We start from the raw sequence: 17,770 nt of genomic DNA on the forward strand, positions 1-17,770 counted from the left end.
CTCTGCTGAGGGGAAAGGTTTCTTCCTATCCACCTTAGGAAGATAGGAAACAGAGGGTGGTGGTTGATAGTAAATATTCATCATGGAGTGCGGTTACAAGTGGTGTACCTCAGGGATCTGTTTTGGGGCCACTGCTGTTTGTAATATTTATTAATGATCTGGATGAGGGTATAGTTGGGTGGATTAGCAAATTTGCTGATGACACCAAAGTCGGTGGTGTGGTAGACAGTGAGGAAGGGTGTCGTAGTTTGCAGGAAGACTTAGACAGGTTGCAAAGTTGGGCCGAGAGGTGGCGGATGGAGTTTAATGCGGAGAAGTGTGAGGTAATTCACTTTGGTAGGAATAACAGATGTGTTGAGTATAGGGCTAACGGGAGGACTTTGAATAGTGTGGAGGAGCAGAGGGATCTAGGTGTATGTGTGCATAGATCCCTGAAAGTTGGGAATCAAGTAGATAAGGTTGTTAAGAAGGCATATGGTGTCTTGGCGTTTATTGGTAGGGGGATTGAATTTAGGAGTCGTAGCGTTATGTTGCAACTGTACACAACTCTGGTGCGGCCGCACTTGGAGTACTGTGTGCAGTTCTGGTCCCCACATTACAGGAAGGATGTGGAGGCTTTGGAGAGGGTGCAGAGGAGGTTTACCAGGATGTTGCCTGGTATGGAGGGGAGATCCTATGAGGAGAGGCTGAGGGATTTGGGATTGTTTTCGCTGGAAAGGCGGCGGCTAAGAGGGGATCTTATTGAAACATATAAGATGATTAGAGGTTTAGATAGGGTGGATAGTGATAGCCTTTTTCCTCTGATGGAGAAATCCAGCACGAGGGGGCATGGCTTTAAATTGAGGGGGGGTAGTTATAGAACCGATGTCAGGGGTAGGTTCTTTACCCAGAGGGTGGTGAGGGATTGGAATGCCCTGCCGGCATCAGTAGTAAATGCGCCTAGTTTGGGGGCGTTTAAGAGATCCGTGGATAGGTTCATGGACGAAAAGAAATTGGTTTAGGTTGGAGGGTCACAGTTTTTTTTTTAACTGGTCGGTGCAACATCGTGGGCCGAAGGGCCTGTTCTGCGCTGTAGTGTTCTATGTTCTATGTTCTACCTTATCGCTGTCCCTCATATTTTTGTACACCTCAAATCTGGTGGTTCCCCTCCATCCCGGCTTTCTCTGCTCTAAGGAAAGCAACCCCAGTCTAACTGGCCTCTCTTCGTAGCTGAAACGCTCCATCCCAGGCAGCATCCTGGTGAATCTCCTCTGCACCCTCTCTAGTGCAATCACATCCTTCCTATAGTGTGGCAACAAGTGGATATGTGTAGAAAGTTATCAAGAAGGTTAATGGAGTGTTGGCCATTACCTCAAGAGTGTTGGAATTCAATAGGTGAGGAGATGATACTGTTGGTGGACCCAGGTTTGGTGACACCCCCACCTGGAATATTGCCCTCAGCTTTGGACAGCCAACTTCAAGAAAGGAGATCTCAGTCGTGGGAGAAATCCAGCGCAAATTCACCCTCATAATCCCAGAGTTTAAAGAGCTAAAGTATGAGGAGCGGATGCATGAACTTGGTCTGTGTTCCCTTGAGTTCAGAAAGTTGAGGGCTGAACTAATGGGAATGGTTAACATGATGAAACGATTTGATAGGGTAGATACCTTCCCCTCCTTATATCATGCCCCATGGTTACACTGGCGACCATGGACTTTCACTGGATTGGTCCATGATTGTGTTCAACTGGGGCACCACGGTGACAGAGTGGTTAGCTCTGCTGCCTCACAACACCAGGGACCCAGGTTCGAGTCCCAGCTTGGGTCACTGTCTGTGTGGAGTCTGCACGTTCTCCCCGTTTCTATGTGGGTTTCCTCCAGGTGCTCCGCTTTCCTTCCACAGCCCAAAGATGTGCAGGTTAGGTGGATTGGCCATGCTAAATTCTCCCTCAGTGTACCCGAACAGGCGCCGGAGTGTGGCGACCAGAGGATTTTCACAGTAACTTCATTTCAGTGCTAATGTAAGCCTACTTGTGACACTAATAAATAAAACTTTAAACTTAAACAAAGTCTTGCAGTGGTTTGCTGTTGCCTTCTGTTTATTTATTAGTGTCTCAAGTAGGCTTACATTAACACTGCAATGAAGTTACTGTGAAAATCTCCCAGTCGCCACACTCCGGCGCCTGTTTGGGTACACTGAGGGAGAATTTAGCATGGCCAATGCACCTAACCAGCACATCTTTCGGACTGTGGGAGGAAACCGGAGCACCCGGAGGAAGTCCACACAGACACAGGCAGAGTGTGCAGACTCCGCACAGACAGTGACCCAAGCTGGGAATCGAACCGGGGTCCCTGGCGCTGTGAGGCAGCAGTGCTAATCATTGTGAGAAGTGTGACTGTCCAGGAAACTCCCGCATTCTTATTGCCTACTATCAGGCATATTGGAAGGATTTACAGGCTGATAATCAACCTGTCTGGCCTATGCGCTTCCCATGGCCATCAAGTCCTGAAGTGAGATTTGAACCCAGAACATCGGGCCCAGAGGTAGGGAAGACCTCCTCCCGTTAGACACAGAGGAACTATCTTCTCCAATGGAGGGAAGCCTAGATCAAGGAGCAACAATCTTAAAAATTACAGCTTAGCCATTCAGGAATTCTGGAAAACCTCCTTCCACATAACAGGAATAGGAAATCTGGAACTCTCTCTCCCAAAGACCACCAGGGGGGAATCACTTGTGTTGTTCAAGACTGAGATTGATAAAATAAAAAAAAACAGAATCCATTCGTAGAATCCCTACAGTGCAGAAGGAGGCCATTCGGCCCATTGAGTCTGCACCAACAACAATCCCACGTAACCTATCCCCGTAACCCCACATATTTACCCTACTAATCCCCTGAAACTCGGATCAATTTAGCATGGCCAATCAATCTCACCCGCACATCTTTGGACTGTGGGAGGAAACCGGAGCACCCGGAGGAAACCCACGCAGACACGGGGAGAATGTGCAAACTCCACACAGACAATGACCTGAGGCTGGAATCGAGGGTCCCTGGTGTTGTGAGGCAGCAGTGCTAAATGTTTGTTGAGTATGGGTATCAAAGGCTATGGAGCAAAGACTGGTAAATGGAGTTAAGACGCAAATCAGCCATGATCTAATTTAACAGCAGGTTTGGCTCAAGGGGCTGAATGGCCTCAATTCGTATGCCTACAGTAAACAGCCATTTCCTCTGCTCTAATGTGCTGGGAGTCGTGGTAACCAAGCTAAATATTTAACAGGGGGAGTTTATTATCATTTCACAGTTGCATAGACAAAACCAAACTGAAGCATAGTTCATTAAGCCCAAATGTGTTTAGAAAATACAGCCCGGCCAATGATATAAGATAGTGATATCACGGTCAGGCAAAGGCACTTCTGAAAACTAGGCCAATTAAGCTGTCGATGCAGGACTGGAAAGAGGAACAGAGTTAACATTTTAGGTCAATGACTAATTGTCAGAAAGGACAAAACCAAAAGAGAAAATGCTGGAAAATCTCAGCAGGTCTGGCAGCATCTGTAAGGAGAGAAAAGAGCTGACGTTTCGAGTCCAGATGATCCTTTATCAAAGCAGGATCTTTGAGGATCTATCTGGATGCTTTGACAAAGAGTCATCTGGACTCGAAACATCAGCTCTTTTCTCTCCTTACAGATGCTGCCAGACCTGCTGAGATTTTCCAGCATTTTCTCTTTTGGTTTCAGATTCCAGCATCCGCAGTAATTTGGTTTTACTTTAGTCAGAAAAGACAATTCTGCTTTTCCCGATAAACCTTCTCCAAACTCATTTTCTGTTTCTTTATTCATCATCATCATCTCCTGTTACTCTGCACCATGGTTCCTTTCACTATTTAATCTCTCCTGCCTTCCACCCTATCACACGCCTTTTCTCCCCTCCCCTCACTTTGGTTATATCTCTTAATTGTTTTTTGCCAGTTCTGATAGCGAGCAGACACGTTTACTCTTGTTTTTCTCTCCGCAGATGCTGAATGTTTCCAGCATTTTTCTGTCTTTATTTCAGGTTTCCAGTATCTGCAGTACTTTGTGTTTGTATTGTTTGACACATTGGAGTTTGGAAAAAACACCACGCGGTGTTGCCGTGTTTTAGTGGCGTTGCCTGTACAATGAGGCACTGAGGGCGGTTCAATGTGATTTGCAACCTGTAGTTGGTTAAATTTGTATTTTTTTAAAGGGACTGCCCCTCTTATTGACTTGGAGTACACAATATGACAGCATAGCCCAGTGAGTGGGATAGTTGACCAATGATTCAGACCAGATAGTTCAGTACACACTGCACACAGACAATAGTGTTTCCTCATTCTTTGGCCTCTGATGACTGATGATCTTGGCGCGCTTAAACACGGAGTTGTACATTTGATCTGAATAGAACCAGGTACCTAAACCAACAACATCTCCCCTCAGCACCTGCATTCACTCTGCGATAAGCCAGTCTCTATATAAACACACACACACACACATACACACGCACATACATACACGCACACACACACACACGCATACACACACACACACATACATACACACACACTCGCACCCACGGATGTACACATGCATGCACGCACGCACACATGCACATACACGCACACACACACACGCATGGACATGCACACACACATACATGCATATGCATGCACACGCATACACACATGCACACGCATGCACACACACACGTGTGCACACACACATGCACAGGCATGCACACATACACACACATACACACACACACACCTCATGGGGAGGCGGTGCATAGTGGCATTGCCATTGCACTAGTAATCAAAAGACCCAGGGTAATGCGCTGGGACCCGGGTTCAAATCCCATCTCGACAGATGGTGAAATTTGTATTCAATAAAACTCTAGAATTAAGAATCTATTGATGACCATGAAACCATTGTTGATTGTTGTAAAAACCCATCTGGTTCACTAATGTCCTTTAGGGAAGGAAATCTGTTGTCCTTACCCAGTCTGGCCTACATGTGACTCCAGAGCCACAGGGAATGAATTTCACAGTAACTTCATTGCAGTGTTAATGTAAGCCTTACTTGTGACTAATAAATAAACTTCAATTTCAATGAGGTTGGCTCTCAAGGGCAATTAGGGATGGGCAATAAATGTTGGCCGAGCCAGTGATGCCTGCATCCCATGAAAAAAAACACACTCAGACTATTAAACGGGAGAGCTTCCTGAACTCATTGGGATATGCAGCCTCTGAGCGTGCTCCAATACGTGAAGCAGATGTGACCTTGCACCCTCACAGCCTTTGCTGTGGATGGACTGTCCTGTTCGTTAACAGTGAGACAGTTTCAGCCGCTGAGCGAGAGAGTCTCAACAAGAATACAGCGCCACTCACTTCAGATTCACGATGTGTCACAGCTCTCCTGTGCCCTGAACTAAGACGCATTCAGTGAGTGGACTGCGGAAAGTTAGTCACAGGCTTTCAAAACCAGTTCAATTCTCATACTTCTGACCCTCCCTGCGTTAGTTGAGGGCTGCCGCACTGGCTTGGAATGACAGCCTCACTGACAATCTACGAAGAACCCCAATTGCTTTAACCCCCGTCACAATTTACATTCACGAAAAACACATTTAGCTCCACATTCGGAGAGTTAGCCTTCATCCGTGACTACTCACTGACACACAGCAGAAAGAAATCCTCACCAGGGTTCCAATGAGCTATGGGGGAGCAGTCCCACTCTGCCGTTCCTCCAGCCTGATGGCAGAGATCTGTGCCACAATGCTCTCTCTCTCTCTCTCCTCACACATTCCTTTCCTGCCTTCTGGAGTGAGTGATGTCAGCGAGCTGGGATTGTGTGACGGAACCCAGTCCTCCTCCCACTTTATTCACACAAAGAATCTCTTGAGCCTTTTGTGGCGTTACTCCACAAACTATCGCAAACCCCCCTCAGATTGACAGCACCGAGACCACACCTCATTTGCCCCTCCTATCCTCCCCCCTCTGTACAATGATTCTATTTTAATGTTACCAGCATTAGGCTGCCACTGATGGATTTTGTTTACGTTACTCGAAATTTAAGCATTGAATTCCACCCCCCCCCCCCACCCCCACCCCCCAACCTCTGTACTTTATAGAATCCCTGGTACTTTATCTTTTAAACACCATTATTCTTACTGAATGAACACAAAAATGTCCAAAGATGTGTGGGTTGGGTTGATTGGCTGCGCTTAATTGCCCGTTAGTGTCAGGGGGGGTCTAGTAGGGTAAATACTTGGGGGTTAAGGGATACGGCATGGGTGGGATAGTTGTCGGCACAGGCTTGACGGATTGAATGGCCTCCTTCTGCACTGTAGGGATTCTATATCCCTAAATTCCTGATGCTAGTTTTTAATAAGTTCGTAAGTTCATAAGATATTGGAGCAGAATTGGGCCATTCGGCCCATCGAGTCTGCTCCGCCATTCGATCATGGCTGAGATGCTCCTCATCCCCATTTTCCTGCCTTCTCCCCATAACCCTTCAACCCATTACCGATTAAAAATCTGTCTAACTCCTCCTTAAATTTACTCACTGTCCCAGCATCCGCCGCACTTTGGGTTGCGAATTCCACAGATTCACAACCCTTTGGGAGAAGTAGTTTCACCTCAACTCTGTTTTAAATTTGCTACCCCTTACCCTAAGACTATGACCTCTTGTCCTAGAATGCCCCACAAGAGGAAGCATCAACTCCACATCTACTTTATCCAAACCTTTTATCATCTTGTATACCTCAATTTGATCTTCCCTCATTCTTCTAAATTCCAGAGAGTGTCGGCCTAGACTGTTCAATCTCTCTTCATACGACAAACTCCTCATCTCTGGAATCAATCCAGTGAACCTCCTCTGAACTGCCTCCAATGCCACTACATCTTTCCTCAAATAAGGGGACCAAAACTGTGCGCAATACTCCAGGTGCGGCCTGTTGTGAGGGAATCGGTCTTTTTGGGCTTTGTGTGTTTTCGGGGTGGAGGCTAAGGACCATAACTCCCAGCATTCCCTGGGCTCTGGTGCAAAGTATGCCAAGGTGTGTATGTGGGGTGGGGGTGGTGATGGTGGGGGTGGGGGGAAGGTGGGGAAGGGTTGGGGGATGGTCATAAATGTTTGGTTCTGGGTTTCCGTTGTCAGGACTTGGGAAGCTGACCAGGTGAGCGGGGTTTTGGCATGAAAGTAAGGCCATGTGATCAGATTAGTCCAATCTGGAGAAGCGACAGGACCGGCGGGGGAAGTCTCTGGACTAACCGTGGGAGCGCGAGGACATAGGGCAGTGGTTGCTTGGAACCGCCTGGGAGTTGGGGCAGAGAAATGCCCATCAGAAGATAGGTGGCAACAGTCATTGGCACCAGAGCAGTTGTGGACCTTGAACTGTGCCTGCTTATGTAGACCCTGACGTGCAGCCCGCAATAATACCATGGGATGAAGCGATTGAGCAGCTGGGAGGTTTAGCCATCGTTGGTGCATTCTGAGTCGGAGTCCAGTTGCCTGGCAACTCATTGCTGGCAGAAGTAGTAAGAGGACTTTGAAGGCGGCACAGTGGCACAGTGGTTAGCATTCCTGCCTCATAGCTCCAGGGACCTGGGTTCGATTCCCGGCTTGGGTCACTGTCTGTGCGGAGTCTGCACATTCTCCCCGTGTCTATGTGGATTTCCTCCAGGTGCTCCGGTTTCCTCCCACAGTCCGAAAGACGTGCGGTTAGGTGCATTGGCCATGCTAAATTCTCCCTCAGTGTACCCGAACAGGCGCCGCAGTGTGGCGACCAGAGGATTTTCACTGTAACTTAATTGCAGTGTTAGTGTCAGCCGACTTGTGACACTAATGCACTGTAGGGATTCTATGATTCTATGTTATCTCAGAGGGCTGCAAGAGGTTAAAGAGACAACGAGGGGTGAGGCCTTGGCGGGAGTTGAACACAAGGACGAGAATTTTAAATTTGAGGCATTGCTAGGTGAGGGGTTTATGAGTGAACGGGAAGTGATGCAACCTGGGGCATGGGCAGCAAAATCTTGGAATGTGGAAGATGGGAAAGTGGACTGGAGAGCATCGGAATAGTCAAGTTTGGAGTTAACAAAAGCACAGGGAACTGACTTATGCTGCCTTGGGTGACAGCAAGTCACCTCCAAAGGCCCAAACCTTTCTGACTATGGTCTCCTGTTGTAGCCATTTTATCCTCATTCTGCTAATGGTGGTGAGGGAGAGGGAGAGAGTTAAAGGAACTTGAACCAATGCCCCGTCTGCTCTCCCAGGTGGACATGAAGGATCCCATATGAAGAAGAGAAGGAAAATATACCTGGTGTCCTGGCCAATATTTATTCCCCAATAAACATTGATTAAAAATAATGATCTGACCATCACATCGCTATTCCTAAGACCTCGCAATGTGCAATTAGGCTACTGTCTTTTTTCCCCTATTTACAACAGTGACTGTAACTCCTTCTCTCGCGGCAGCGAGCAGAATCACGATGAGGTGGTAAAAGGTGCTATATAAATGCACATCTTTCTTATAGAATCCCTACAGTACAGAAGGAGGCCATTCGACCCATTGAGTCTGCAGCAACCACAATGCTACCCAAACCCATTCCCGTAACCCCACATATTTACCCTGCTAATCCCCCTGACACTAGGGTCAATTTAGCATGGCCAATCAACCTAACCCGCGCATCTTTGGACTGTGGGAGAAAACCGGAGCACCCCGAGGAACGCCACGAAGACACAGGGAGAACGTGCAAACTCCACACAGACAGTGACCCGAGGCTGGAATCGAACCCGGGACCCTGGTGCTGTGAGGCAGCGGTGCTAACCACCGCGCTGCTGTGCCTAACTGTGCTTTAGCCGACTCGTGTGTTTGATGCAGAAACTGGTTCAACAAATGGTTCCGTTCTCCAGCACTGATGTTGCAAGAATTCCCTGTGAGGTGTCAGAATGTTCAGCATTTGAATATTATTCATCTCAGTGTGGTGGTGGTATTTTACAGCTCTGTCAGAGAGGCTGAGTTGCTGAGGCAACGTGCACTTTGAAATGCATGTTGCAGTCTAGAGCTATGTATAGAATCATAGAATCCCTGCAGTACAAAAGGAGGCCATTTGGCCCATCGAGTCTGTACCAACCAGAATCCCACTCAGGCCCTATTCCCATAACCCTCATTTACCCTGCTAATGCCCCTGACACTAGGGTCAATTTAGCATGGCCAATCAACCTAACCTGCACATCTTTGGACTGTGGGAGGAAACCACAGCACCTGGAGAAAACCCATGCAGACACGGGGAGAACATGCAAACTCCACACAGACAGCGACCCAAGCCGGGAATCGAACCCGGGTCCCTGGTGCTGTGAGGCAGCAGTGCTAACCACTGTGCCACCGTGCCGCCCCAGTGATGGTCGAGGCTCTGGTGTCTTCCCACCACACAGCTGACCAGGAATCTCTCCCGCTCTTACTGTCATTGGCGTGTTTGGAAGGATTTGCTCAAGCTGTTTGATCGCGTTGCGAATGCACCTTCCATGGTCATCAAGTCCTGGGGTGGGATTTGAACCTGAGCCTCCTGGCTCAGAGGCAGGGATGCTACCCACTGCGCCACAAGACCTCCACAATTACATTAAATAAAAATAAATCAGAATTACTGCTGTAGAGCCTCTCACACCCTGGAAAACTCATTTTATATTTGTGTGATGTCAAAATTTTCCATTATGATAAAAATTCTAGAGTCTTTTTACTATTTATTTTAAATTTATGATATTTTAGCTTTCAACATCGATGTCCCAATCGTTATTTCACTCCCTCTAAACCTATTAAAAGATGAAGGATGATCAGTGTTTTTTACTTAATGGTTTCCGGTCTGTGGGAATACTTTAATGTGATTGGCTGCTTACCATGCTGATGACAACATTGATGCAGGATTCCTGCAGAACCCCTGGATCTAACAAAAGATTCAAATTAACATCAGGGCAGGAACAGGGGAAATCAACAATGCAAAGATCACTAGATCTCTGAGGGCAACTTCCTCTGAGGTCAGTGGTGGGTACAGTCACATTGCCACTGACTGCAAATCCAGGACACAGTGATGTATATAAGGAGCAAAACTATCCTATCTGCTTTTCCCTGTCTTCTCTGGCTGCCCCACCTCCTTCGGTCTCCCCTCATTCCTCTGTTCTGAGGGAAATAAGGGTCAAATGAGTTAAATTAGTGCAAACCAATAATCTCCCTCAAAGAAAGAAATGAGTTTGAGTTTTTCTTTATTCCTTTACGGATGTGGGTATTGCTGACTGGGCCCGTCCCTAACTCCCCTCCATTTCAGAGGGCATTTGAGAGTCAGCCACATTGCTGTGGATCCAGGTCTGACCAAGACCGCGAAAAAAAACTACGAAGAGTTGTGGACCTGGCCCATCCATCACGCAAACCACACTCTGTCTACAACTCCCGCTGCCTCGGAAAAGCAGCCACCATAATCAAGGACCCCATGGACTCCGGACATATTCTCTTTCACCTTCTTCCATCAGGAAAAAGGTACAAAAGTCTGAGGTCAACTAACTCAAGAACAGCCTCTTCCCTGCTGCCATCAGACATTTGAATGGATCTACCTTACGTTAAGTTGATCTTTCTCTACACCCTGGCTATGGCTGTAATACTATATTATGCACACACTCCTTTCCTTCTCCCCTATGTACTCGATGAATGGTATGCTTTGTCGGTATAGTGCGCAAGAAACAATACTTTTCACTGTATACCAATACATGTGACAATAATAAATCAAATCAAATCAAATCTGGTACCATATGTAGGTCAGGCCAGGTAAGGATAGCAGATTTCTTTCCCTAAAGGACATTTGGTTAGCAATGTTAATTATAATTAATTAGTGGGCATCAACTGGAGATTCACTTGTGCTCCTATAAGTAAGAGCAAACAGAAACTGCAGTTGTTGGGTTTGGAGGTGCATGTTTGTAATGTTTGTCTCTGCAAATAAATATTAATAAAAGTGTTGAAATATTAGAGTCCAGTTTGATCCTTCACCATTTGCCCTTCTGAAATCTAACAAACAATGCCGTTTCTTCACCACATGACACATGACTTTGAATCTTGGATATCTCACTGCTGGCTCTGAATGATCTAAAGTCAATGATTTTGGACAATCTAAAGCGGCTGAAGTGTAAAGTTCCCTCGAAAACACCTGGTAAGATGTGCACCCAATTTATCCAACACGGGGGTGGCACAGTGACACAGTGGTTAGCATTGCTGCCTCACAGCGCCAGAGACCCGGGTTCATTTCCAGCATCAGGTCACTGTCTGTGTGGAGTTTGCACTTTCTTCCCCGTGTCTGCCTGGGTTTCCTCCCAAAGTCCAAAAGATGAGCGGTTGGGTGGATTGGCCACGCTAAATTGACCCTTAGGCTGGAATTTTACCGGCACGCCCTCCCCGATCCCAGGAGCGGGCGAGGCTCGGAGAACGGCATTCTCCTTTGGTCTCGGGTGGGATCGTACGAATCTCCGGCGGACGTGCTGGTAAAATTCTGCCCGTAGTGTCCCAAGATGCATTGGTTAGGGGAATTAGTGGTGTAGATACATGGGGTTATGGGGATGGGGCCTGTCGGAGAGTCAGTGCAGATGCATTGGGTCGAATAGCCTCCTTCTTCACTGTCGGGATTCTATGGTCCTAAACTTGGCAACACAAGTAGAACTTTGCAACTTTTTCAACCTGGGGTTTTATCCACTTTCCGCAACATTATTATTTCGCTAACTGAGTGCTTTGGATTGGTGTCACTCTCAGAGTAGTAGTGTTGAGGCTGTCCCAAGTCACTGCCAAGTCATAGAGAGGCCTCAGTGTTAGCAGAAAAAGGAGGTTTTCATTTCATCAGTACCAGATTCAAACCTAGACCCTCATCAATGAAAGGACGGTGTGTTGGCCCGTCGTACCACCACATGCCCTCCCCCACCATACCTTAAAAAAAAATAACATCAGCAGTCGCTGAGAAATAACACGCTATGTTTCACAGAGGGGACAATCCTTCTATGGATATTACAGCGTAGCGTCGCCACTAAATTTTACAAAGGGCTGGATGCATGCAGGACGGTCAAACAGGAGAGTGTGCCGTCATGTTTAACTTCAGGCATCAAGAGACTGTACCGATACGGGAGCGCAGTAATCAAGCCTTCAACTCACCTCTTGTCTGAGGGCTGAACCTTATTGAATTGCATATGTGCAGCTCTAATTCCTGACCTTTGACTTATTTTTCCATTCTAGCATATGGAAGGACACAATGGGGGCCAGTGTCCCTTCATGTTCTTGTTTTTTAGTTAGCGCTGCTTGGCTGGAGTTTCTGAGCACGATCCTGAAATGTTTCTCAATGGCTCATTACAGAGAGCTGTCCCGTTACGATTCTAGCTAGGCTTTTTCTGAAAGGAACCATTTCGACTCACACCAACATTTACAGATGCACCGTAGAAAGCATTCTTTCTGGTTGTATCACAGCTTGGTACGGCTCCTGCCCTGCCCAAGACCGCAAGGAACTACAAAGGGTCGTGAACGAAGTCCAGTCCATCACTCAAACCTCCCACCTATTGACACTGTCTATGTCCTCGGAAAAGCAGCCACCATAATTAAGGACCACACACACCCCGGACATTCTCTCTTCCACCTTCTTCCATCAGGAAAGAGATACAAATGTCTGAGGTCACATTCCAACCGACTCAAGAATAGCTTCTTCCCTGCTGCCATCAGACTTTAGAATGGACCTACCTCGCATTAAATTTATCTTTCTCTACGCCATAGCTATGACTGTAACATTACATTCTGCACCTTCTCCTTTCCTTCTCTATGAACGGTATGTTTTGTTTGTATAGTGCGCAAGAAACAATACTTTTCACTGTATACTAATACATGTGACAATAATAAATCAAATCAAGTCAAATAGGATATTTATGTTCCTCAAGTAACTGTTGGGATGGAATGTGGTTGAAAATGTGCTTTAAGCCCATAGCCATGAGTCACCTGACCTGAGCACATGACCCCAGGCAGCGACACGATTGGTCATGAAGCAGAAGGGACATGCTGACTCACAATCCTTTCCTAATTTCTCCAGCTGAATGAATGTCCAGGGCTTAACTGGGCCAGTGAAAAATGTATAAACTTGTTCCACATGGCCAATGTTGAGGAACCAAAGAAGCAGCTTGCCCTCAGATGTGACTTCAATGTGAATAGCTACATGGTACAAGGTAGGCAGGATCATTTGTAATGGTTTCCAGATGGAACTAGTCCAGAGAGGCTCCCTTATTAACCTTCATTACGGCAGAACAAAACAACTCAGAGATTCAGAGGGTGTTTGCCTTCGTGAAAACTGTCATGCAAAAAAACTTGTGTTAGGATCGTGCCTTGAGAAGTGAGAGGGGAGAGATACGAAAGGGTCTTTGGAGCAATATTTTCACACAGAGGGTGGTGAGTGTCTGGAACGAGCCGCCAGAGGTAGTAGTAGAGGCGGGTACAAATTTTTCTTTTAAAAAGCATTTAGACAGTTACATGGGTAAGATGGGTATAGAGGGACATGGGCAAAATGCAGGCAATTGGGACTGGTTTAGTGGTAGAAACTGGGTGGCATGGACAAGTTGGGCCAAAGGGCCTGTTTCCATGCTATAAACCTCTATGACTCAAAGCTTGGTCAAAGAGGTAGGTTTTAAGGAATCATAGAATCCTTCAGTGCAGAAGGAGGCCATTTGGCCCATCGAGTCTGCACTGGCCACAATCCCACCTAGGCCCTATCCCCATAACCCTACGCATTTATCCTAACCAGCCCCTTGGCACTAAGGGGCAATTTAACATGGCCAATCCACCTAACCCGCACATCTTTGGAGTGTGGGAGGAAACCGGAGCACCCGGAAAAAACCCACGCAGACATGGGGAGAATGTGCAAACTCCACAAAGACAGTGACCCAAGCCAGGATTCGAACACGGGCCCCTGGCGCTGTGAGTCAGCAGTGCTAACCACTGTGCCACCGTGCTGCCCGTGGGTGTGTGGTCTTAAAGGAGGAGAGAGGTAGATGAGTAGACCCCTGCAGACTGACCAGTGACCCATTAACTGAAAACTCAAATCTGTCAGCATTTACCTGGTGACTTATTCTCAAATGACGTGCCAAAGAGCAGAAGACCAGGTTGGTACCTCACCGCACTCGAGTGTTAATGGAGAATCACCTCATCCTTTGGCCCTCCCAGTAGGGGGCGACATGGTGGCACAGTGGTTAGCACTGCTGCCTCACAGCACCAGGGAGCTGAGTTCAATTCCCACTTGCGTCACTGTCTCAGAAAGAAATCATTCACACGACAACAAACAAACAAACAAACGGGCACTGATTTTGCACCCCTCAGTGTGGTAAAGATATCCCAGATCACTCTAAAGGAGTGCGATCGAGGAAAGGACTTATCACTGAATCATATAAGGAGATGTCAGGATCGGTGACCAAATGCCAAGGTCGCGGGTTCGATCCCCGTACTGGCCAGTGATCTTTCGTATGGGCAGCACGGTGACACAGTGGTTGGCACAGTGGTTAGCACTGCTGTATCACAGCGCCTGGGATCCGGGTTCAATTCCGACCTCGGGTGACTATGTGGAGTTTGCACGTTCTCCCCGTGTCTGTGTGGGTTTCCTCCCACGGTTTGAAAGGCATGCTGGTTAGATGGATTGTCCAAGCACAGGTTAAAGAGTTGTGTATTATCTCCAGCCAGCCAGGCCTCAACCAGGATCTTGGGTTCATGTCACACTATCTGTCACCCCCACGACTTGCCTGGGCTTGCAAAATCTCACGAACTGTCCTGGCTGGAGACAATACACGTCTCTTTAACCTGTGCTTGGCCCTCTCTCCACTCACATTGTCTGTACCTTTAAGACTTGATTACCTGTAAAGACTTGCATTCCAACCATTATCTTGTAAATCGAGTTTGTGTCTGTATATGCCCTGTTTGTGAACACAAGTCCTCACTCACCTGATGAAGGAGCCTGAGACTCCGAAAACTGGTGCTGCCAAATACACCTGTTGGACTTAAACCTGGTGTTGTGAGACTTCTTACTGTGCTTACCCGAGTCCAACGCCGGCACTTCCACATCATAGGTGGATTGGCCATACTAAATTCTCTCTCTATGTACCCGAACAGGCGCCGGAGTGTGGCAACTAGGGGATTTCCACAGTAACTTATTGCGGTGTTAATGTAAGCCTACTTGTGACACTATTAAATAAACTTAAAACAGTAAGTATTGACAAAAGAAATAGCATCAAAAGTGAACTTGATGAAACCCATTAAAAAAGGAGAGAGCTTCATTATCTTAAAAAATAGACACACTTGAAAAGAACTATGATTAGTATTATCTGTCTGATTTCCTGTTTACTTGGGCTGATTTATACATAATTTATATCAATTTGCATACTTTAAAAGAATGCTGTGCTGGCCTGATCTGTACGGTTAACTAGCAGGAGGTAATCATCCTGATGCTGGGGTGTATTTCAATGAGAACTCACACAATTGCAATGTCTGGAAACTTTTCATGCAACAGATTCACTGCAGATGATTTTGATCGCAAAACCTTATAAAAAATCTCAAACCTGACCCCAACCTGCCTTCAACATTCCCACTTTCATGTTTGACAGGATTGGATGACCAATCTGCTCCCAGGGAGCAGGCGGCAAGTGAGGTTGTATTTGATTTAATTGCATCTAATCGGATCCAATCTGCCTTCCGGGTTTCACCTGCACCAGCTGGGTTTCCGAGGCCTCAGGAAACTGGGCAGCGAAAGGCAGGCAAGGGTTTCCACCTGGGAAAGGTAAGTAAGTGCCTTTACAGCACTGCTTGTGGGGAGGTGATGGCCTAGTGGTATTATCGCTAGGCTATTAATCCAGAAACTCAGCTAATGTTCTGGGGGCCTGAGTTCGAATCCCGCCACAGCAACTGGTGGAATTTGAATTTGATTTAAAAAAAATCTGGAATTAAGAATCTCCTGGTGACCATGAAACCAATATGGCGATTGTCGGAAAAACCCATCTGGTTCACTAATGTCCTTTAGGGAAGGAAATCTGCCATCCTTACCTGGTCTGGCCTACATGTGACTCTAGAGCCACATCAAAGTGGTTGACTCTCAACAGCCCTCAGGCAACTAGGGATGGGCAATAAATCCTGATGTGGAGATGCCGGCGTTGGACTGGGGTAAACACAGTAAGAAGTTTAACAACACCAGGTTAAAGTCCAACAGGTTTATTTGGTAGCAAAAGCCACACAAGCTTTCGAGGCTCTGAGCCCCTTCTTCAGGTGAGTGGGAATTCTGTTCACAAACAGAACTTATAAGACACAGACTCAATTTACATGAATAATGGTTGGAATGCGAATACTTACAACTAATCCAGTCTTTAAGAAACAAAACAATGGGAGTGGAGAGAGCATCAAGACAGGCTAAAAAGTCTTGTCAAGATGTGTCTTGTCTGGAGACAATACACATCTTTTTAGCCTGTCTTGATGCTCTCTCCACTCCCATTGTTTTGTTTCTTAAAGACTGGATTAGTTGTAAGTATTCGCATTCCAACCATTATTCATGTAAATTGAGTCTGTGTCTTATAAGTTCTGTTTGTGAACAGAATTCCCACTCACCTGAAGAAGGGGCTCAGAGCCTCGAAAGCTTGAATAAATCCTGGCCAGCCAGCGACGCCCATGGCCCACGAATGAATAAAAGAAAGAGGAATAGGAGTACTTCTTCCACCCCCCCCTCCCCCGACCTCCCAACAGCCCATCTAGCTGATCTTTTCCTCTGCCTGTTAATAATTTGCTAATTGTTAAGATAGGGCAGTATTTAATCAAGTACCTAGAGCATTTATAAAGAGAGACTGCTGAAACACTGGGACGGTAGGTAGAAGGCAGACATATATAACATCGCGCTCTGTAAATAAACCTATTATCAGGACCAGGATTAGCATCTAGATTTATACTTCATCATCCGGCTCAGGATCCATTTAACTCCCTGTTTTCAGAACCCCTCCCTACCCCCACCTTCTACTCAACCATTGATAAAAAGTTAAAGTTAATTTATCAGTCACAAGTAAGTCTTACATTAACACTGCAATGAAGTTACTGTGAAATTCCCCTAGTCGCCACACTCCGGCACCTGTTTGGGTCAATGCACCCTAACCAGCACGTCCTTCAGAATGTGCGAGGAAACCGGAGCGTCTGGAGGAAACCCACACAGACACGGGGAGAATGAGCAGACTCCGGACTGACAGTGAACCAAGTCGGGAATCGAACCTAGGTCCCTGGCGCTGTGAGGTAAAGTGCTAACCACTGTGCCATCGTGCCGCCCAAGGATCTAGGATTGGATCTCCTCCCTTCCCTTGAGATGAGAATCAGACAGTTTCCCGGGATCTGACACTCCTTTCATCAGGGGCTGGAACCAACCCCACCCCATACCTCCCCATCCACTCCACTCCCACTCCCCTACCTTACTTATCAAAATCTGGACCCTTCCCCAACAAGCTCAGACTTACACAGCTGCAGACTCGCTGAGGTTTGATGTTGATAATGTTTGGGCACCATTTGCATGCGAGTCCAACTTCAGGAGACTTTAAAACCAACATCTTTGATGGGCTTTGCGGTGTTGCTGCCTATTTTACCCCCATAGTTGTGCGGCAAACAATTCGTCCCCCCAGACCATTTCCTGTGATGGGGGCAATGGAACAGGGGGTACAGATCGCTCCTGCCATCTACCTCCCTGGCCCACGGGCTCCCTGCTACTTTCACTGACA

General features: G+C 46.9%; 1 protein-coding gene across 2 annotated transcripts in view; it reads right to left on the reverse strand.

Moving 5' to 3' along the window:
* LOC144494767 (A-kinase anchor protein 2-like) overlaps positions 1-17,770 on the reverse strand; it is a 172,391-nt gene that overhangs the window by 61,908 nt on the left and 92,713 nt on the right. The window contains exon 1 of one of the 2 annotated variants that reach the window (XM_078214077.1): positions 5,685-5,802. The exons of the other annotated variant lie outside the window; for it this stretch is intronic. The gene's annotated coding sequence lies outside the window, so the exon portion shown is untranslated. Of the gene's footprint in view, positions 1-5,684; positions 5,803-17,770 lie in introns of those variants that run through there. 2 annotated transcript variants of the gene reach the window in all.

This window comes from Mustelus asterias, chromosome 6 (genome assembly GCF_964213995.1).
Source record: "Mustelus asterias chromosome 6, sMusAst1.hap1.1, whole genome shotgun sequence".
Taxonomy (NCBI): domain Eukaryota; kingdom Metazoa; phylum Chordata; class Chondrichthyes; order Carcharhiniformes; family Triakidae; genus Mustelus; species Mustelus asterias.